The sequence below is a fragment of the Tenrec ecaudatus genome, chromosome 6, assembly GCF_050624435.1.
Source record: "Tenrec ecaudatus isolate mTenEca1 chromosome 6, mTenEca1.hap1, whole genome shotgun sequence".
NCBI classification, from domain to species: domain Eukaryota; kingdom Metazoa; phylum Chordata; class Mammalia; order Afrosoricida; family Tenrecidae; genus Tenrec; species Tenrec ecaudatus.
In genome coordinates, this window is record NC_134535.1 from 99,634,968 (window position 1) to 99,641,653 (window position 6,686).

At 42.3% G+C, this 6,686-nt stretch overlaps 1 non-coding gene and 1 pseudogene across 1 annotated transcript; both read left to right on the plus strand.

The window, feature by feature from the left end:
- Window positions 1-260: 260 nt before the first annotated feature.
- On the plus strand, window positions 261-423 carry LOC142451922 (U1 spliceosomal RNA). The gene has a single exon (XR_012785026.1). It is a non-coding gene; the product is annotated as a U1 spliceosomal RNA (small nuclear RNA).
- A 5,548-nt stretch (window positions 424-5,971) lies between these two features.
- On the plus strand, window positions 5,972-6,686 carry LOC142451557 (lysine-rich coiled-coil protein 1-like; annotated as a pseudogene).

Sequence of the window (6,686 nt, forward strand, 5' to 3'; positions counted from 1 at the left end):
TAAGTCAGAACCAACTGGGTGGCCGCTATAGCAACAGCATAGAATGCACGGCACTTAGTACGAGTGCAAAGCACTGACTAAAGGCTTATCTTGTGCCAGGCACAGTACTAAAATTCCTCAGTGCATTATTTGATTGGATCCTATCAACAGTCCTTTTTTTTTTTTTTCATTTAGTAGACAAAGAAATTTCGGTGTCAAGAAATTAAGTACTTTTCCTCAAGTCAAATCATTCCTATGAGTAGCACCAAGAATAAAAGTGACTACTTACCTGGCAGGGAGATACCATGATCACGAAGGTGTTTTTCCCAGGGTGAGCCTTATCCATTGCACTCCGGATGTGATGACCCCCATGATTTCCCCAAATGTGGGAAACTCGACTGCATAATTTGTGGTAGTGGGGGACTGCGCCTGCGCTCTCCACTGTTTTTTAAAAAAAGAAGATAGTTGATCCCAGATACATGGTATGGAAGCACAAAATGATATCTGTAGGAATCATGAGTTTCCCCTTTCTGGGCTCCATGGTCAAAATGGAATTTATTGCCACTGAGTCACAGCAAAACACAGTGTTTTACTCACACTTTACATAAGACACTCAACATTTGTTGGGGAACAAAAAACACCTCCGAAATTTGATAGTATATATGTTCTTATATTTAAGTTCAGAATCTCTCTTTTTTAACTTGGCATTATTAGTGACTTATATGTAACCATGCTCATTGCTGTCAAATTGATTCCAACTATAGTGATCTTTTACAAAGATACTTAAGAGCATTGTGAGGACATTATTGAAAGCACCACAATAGCAGAAAACATTACGTTGTGGGTTATTGAGTTTATTCTCACTCAGAATGACCCCTATATGCCAGAATAGAACTCCCTCACAGGACTGCTTAGGCTGTACACTTCAAGGAGCGGATTGTCCAGTATTTTGTCCCATTAGTAGTAGTGCTCTTCCAAGAAATGTCATAGAAACACGTATGATAGGTGAATTGACAATATCTCACAAGCAAAACTAAGTGATGATATAAGGTGGTATGTTAGGTTGGGTTGTCTAGAGAAACAAAACCAGGATCATTCAAATATGTATAAGAAAAAGCTTTATATCAAGAAGTAATCTTATATCATGATGGCGTCCCAACTCAGTCCAACTTAAGTCCATGGGGCCTATGTTAGCTGGAACCCTCTTCTTATTCACGTAGCTGCAGGCTGCAGGAAGACCATAGGCTGGTGGGTGCACGGTCATGTGGAATCAAGGTCATGGAGGACTCATGGAGACATGGCAGGGTGCCTACAATTCTTAGGGTCGAGAGGGCCACTTGGGGCTGCCCCTGGAGATGAGCACAGAGTCCCAGCAGGCAGGAAGGTGAAGGGGCAAAGAGAGAGGGGAGGGGTCACCAGTATTTCTCTTATAAAAACGTCACACTTCTCAGGAGGCACTGTTGAGTTGTGACCTGATTGATAGGTTAGACTCCATCCCTACATGTTCATACAAATTCAAGTTGACATAAAATCTAACTACCACAGGTTGTATCGTGCAGTACTAAGTTTAACCATATGAGATTGCTGTTTTTATAGATCAAGCACAGTCAAATTATATAGTCCAATTTATCATTGAGTCAAGTTCCATTTATCAAGGATATTAGTTTAATAAAAGTAAAATTTTAGATGAGAGAAATTGAGATTAAAATTCTGATAGGCTCTGGTGGTAGAAGTAACAGAGATACAGAGTAGTTTGTAATTCCTTTAAATCTTGATCTTAATAAAGATTTAGAGGAATTACTTTTCAATATATGCTCTAAAACTCTATCCATTGAAAGTATATAAATAGCTTGTATGCATCCTAAAACATAGAAATGCCTCTCCCTCCCCCCCCCCGATGTTGAATTTTAAAGACCTTTAACTTAGTGGAAGCCCAAGTAATTTTCAGAATTTTAGAACTACCCAGTTTTTATTCATATTTAAACTAGAATGGTCCATGTCTACCATTAGTGGCCACTCTCATCAGGGACACAATCAAAATCCCTGAACAGAAGGAGGAGAAAAAGTAGAACAAAATTCAAAATAATAAAAAAGACCAGACCTACTGGTGTGTAGAGACTAGTGGAAACCCAGAAACCATGGCTCTTAGAAACTCTTAAACCTGGAACTGAACCCACCTTTGGGAATGTGTAGTAGCTCTGGGAAAAGTTTAAGCAGCCTTGACAAGAGTGAGGCCATTTTGAGCTGACAGAAGCCATTATGAACTGTACATGAATTAGCTATGAACTGTAAATGTACTAGCTGATATTGGGGAGGTACGCTGTGCAGACGTAGCGCAATGGAATGTACTGAAGGAAGTGTTTGTTCAGAGGCTTGAGAGAACAACCAGAGCAGTTGTTGTTCAACTAAGAAAGACTAACCGCACTATCCCGCTTCCGTTCTATGGTTGCTTGTGAATCTGCACGTTGCAATAATATATAAACCTTTGGAAAGTTACACTGGTGACCGCTCAGTCTCCTCTCAAGAGGGCTGACAGTCCCTGTGCAGGAAATAAAACTTATTCTTTTGAACTTGCTGGTGGTCCGGGTTGTTTTCTTTCTGGGAATGGACAGTAGGCTACAACAAATGATCTATTAAACAAGTTTATATTTTTTTTCTCATATGGGCCTACTAGAATATTAAATATATACATCTTTTAACATTTTTAAGTATCTCATTTTAGTTTGTGGACCTGGATTGGTAGTTTGGTCATAGATTGATTCTGAAAAGAATTATAACCTTGAAAACATCCTAAGGTAGTTCTACTCAGACTTACAGTTTTGCTATAAATGACAATTGACCCCATGGGAGCAGGTGTGCTGTTCTGGTTTAGCTCTTAGTGTGAAAGGGAACTTCTAGGTGTTACTAGATGGAAGGGACCCCAGTGGCGAATTGTTTGCCCTTTGGGCTGCAATTGGAAAGATCGGCAGTTTGAAACTCCAGCTGTCCTGTAGGAGAAAGACAAGACTCCCTCTCGACTCCTGTAAAGAGTTTAAGCCTAGGTAACCTATAGAGGCAGTTCTCCCCTTTCCTATAGGGTTGCCATCAGTTGGAGTTGACCCAATGGCAGTGAGTTTGGGTTCTTTTGGTATGGGAAACAGAAAGATTTCTCCCAAGTTGTCTCCCCCAAATATATCCCAAACTTAGCTGCTTGTTACACGCGGCACATGACTATACACTTGGAGGTCAACAGAAGTAGGTCAGGGGTTATTCTCCCTAGGGGTTATCAGCCATCTAGAATAAGCAGACACCACTGTTCATCTGACAACAAGTAGTAGATTGTTTCCCTGAAGGAGAGCCCAGGGAGGCTTTATTGTAATCTTTATGTATCACAACCATACAATTGTACCCATTGAACCCATGATTAGTTGTGGGGGGCTGGCCTTTCCCCCACATTTTTTGTTTTGGTTTAAAATAAACTCCCAGTAGAGTAGCCATAGTGATCAGTTCTTGGGCCTCAGTGAGGACACTTGGTGGCACAGTGGTCACAGTGCTCAGCTGCTAGTCAGCAGGTCAGCAGTGGTTACCTCCACCAACTACTCACTTCTTCGGAGAAGGAGGGGGTGGTCTGCGCTGTACAGTTGATATCCTTGAACACCTCCGACCGCTGTTCTGCTCTGACTTACAGGATTGATATGAGTCACAATGAACTCCAGGGCAACAGGCTTATTTTTATAATTTTGTTTGTTTGTTTGGGGTGTTAGTGTGAAAGAGAACTTCTGGGGTGGTATTAGCTGGGAGGGAAGAAAAGAGTACTGCTCATGATAGATAATGCATACTTTATACACACTATAAAGAGAGGCACTTTTACAAGTGGTAGAATGAAATTTCAATGCATAAAATGATCACATCCCAAAGTTTATTTTAAAGGCGGTTTAATAGTTGAACTGTTTAAATATGATGCTTCAATTTTAAAAGCATTTGTTTTAGCAAAAACAACAAACAATCCACACAGTCCTTTAAATGAAATTAAGAAGATTTATTCAGAAAGAAAGAAAAAGATTCATTTGAATGAAGGATAATACCAGTCTACATAAGAATGGATGACTAACTAAAGGACTTGTTTTGAAGAAAAAAAACAGCGATACCAAGCCCCTGGATAATATTCCTGCTCAGAGCAGGCAATGCACAGAGAGGACATAGGGCCGCCCCACCAGGAGACACGACATCCCTCACTGACCCATATCATTAAGAGGGACAACAGTGGAGGCACAGGATGGGAACTATGCCTGATCTGACCCCACCACACGGGGTGAAACACTAAGGGCTTGCAACAGAGCAGGAATAAGAGCAAAGCAGTGAAGTCCCTGGGGAATACCAAAAATAGACATTGGGGCCAGGGCATGGCACCCCATCAGACTCAACCAGAAAACACTCCTAAAGGTCAGCCAACAGGCCTGGAACTATTTATAGGCTTTTCTTTTTGCTGCTGTTGTTTTGTTTTTCTCTGTCTTGTTTTTGTGCTTATTATTGTCTCTGCATGTTTATCTAGATAAGATAGGCAGGATAAACAATCCTGAGGAGAAAACAACAGGACTGATGGTTCCAGAGGGACAAGGTAGAGGGGGATGGGGGGTTGTAGGAATTGGCGTTAACAAACCCAGGAACAAGGGAACAAGTGAGCTAAAGTAGATAGTGAGGAGGGTGTAGGATACTAGTAGGGCTTGATCAAGGGCAATGTAACGGAGAGGACTTACTGAAAGTAAGTAAGGCTGAACATGACAGTGGGACAAAAGGAATAGAGGAAAGAACTAGAAGGCAAAGGGCATTTATAGAAGTCTAAATACAGGCATGTGCATATGTAAATCTATACAATGATAGTGAAATAGATCTATGTACATATGTTTATAGGTTTAGTATTAAGGTAGCAGACAGACATTGGGTCTCTACTCAAGTCCTCCCTCAATGCAAGAACACTTTGTTCTAATAACCTGGCATCCTTGGATGCTCATCTTCCTAATACGATTGCTGAAGACAAAATGGGTGCATAAGTAAATGTGGTGAAGGAAGCTGATGGTACCCGACTATCAAAAGATATAGTGTCTGGGGTCTTAAAGGCTTGAAGATGGCTTAAAGGCCATCTAGCTGAGAAGCAACAAAGTCCACATGAAAGAAGCACACCAGCCTGTGTGATCATGAGGTGTTGATAGGATCAGGTATCAGATCTCAAAGACCCAGAACAACAAATCATATCAGTGTGAATGAGGGGCAGTGTAGAGTGGAGACCCAAAGCCTATCTGTAGTTATTGGACATCCCCTTCCAGCAGGGTCACCAGGAAGAGACAAGTCAGTCAGGGTGCAGTATAGTACCGTTGAAAGACACAACAGTCCTGTACTTTTTAATGCTTCCTTCCTTGCTATCATGATCCCAGTTCTACCTTACAAATCTGGCTAGACCAGAGCATGTACATGGATACAGTTGAGAGCTGGAAACACAGGGAATCCAAGACAGATAAACCCCTCAGGACCAATAATAAAAGTAGCCATACCAGGAGGGTGAGGGGAAGGTGGAGGGAGAAAGGGGGAACCGATCACAATGATCTACATATAACCCCCTCCCAGAGGGACACACAACAGAAAAGTGTGTGAAGGGAGACACTGGTCAGTGTAAAACTTAAAAAAATAGAATTAGCTTTTTACCCCGCCTGCTGGGTGGCAGCGGTTGTTCTTCCCTCTCTGACACCTCCACCTGGGCCTCTCTCCTGGCTGGTGGCATTGGTGGGGAGGGGGACAGTAGTTGTAGATGCCCACCCTGCCTCAGAGGAGAATGAAAATGGATTATTGTACAAAAACTGATTTTATAATTTCTGCATCATAATTTTTAATTCTCTGGTTCCACACACACTTATTATTTGGGAATTCATGCAGAAAAACTGGAGCCATTAATGAGCAAATATCACATTTCTCCACCGAGTTCTCAGCTTGATAAGGAGAATCCCTTGTTGTCAACTTAATGGTGCATTCAAAGACGACATAGGACTCTTTCCAAGATGAACTTGAAGATGATATAAAAGTGCAAAAAGCCAGGGGCTTAGAGCCAAAGATTTGTTTCTGAAATTTGACAAAGGACTACTTGGAAACCTTTGGGTATAAAGAAGAGGTTGATTTCAGACCCAGATATAGAATGTCTAATCAAATACTCCCATCTGAAGCTGTGCAGACTTATCTAAGGTCAGATAATCGTCCACGAACATTGGAAAACTGGTTACTTAACAGCTCCCAGCTCATGAGAGCAGACGGAGACGAGACTCTCCAGCCTAGAAAAACTGTACGCTTGGGCCTCGGTCAGCAAGAATATAACTGTGCCTCATGTCGGGGAGAATCCGGAGTTTACAAGCACCTCTCCTCAGAAACCAGTCCCGGTGCCCATCAAGCCGGTCGCAAACACATCCACCAGAAGAGGAAAAGGCACTTGAGGAAGGCAGAGAACCCCATGGAGGTACGACCCAAGCACAGGAAGCAAACAAGTTGGGAGCATCTAAAGGAGGAAAGCAGAGGTGGAAACAGTGAGTGTCGGTACAGAAAAGCCCAAGAGCGGAAAGGAGAACCAGAGCAGAGAAGCATCCTCGAAGAAAGAGGAACGTAAGCGGAGAAAAGAGAAAAAGGCCCAAGGCGGAGAAAGGACGGAGGAGGAAATGCTGTGGGGCCAGTCCACCCTTGGACTTTGA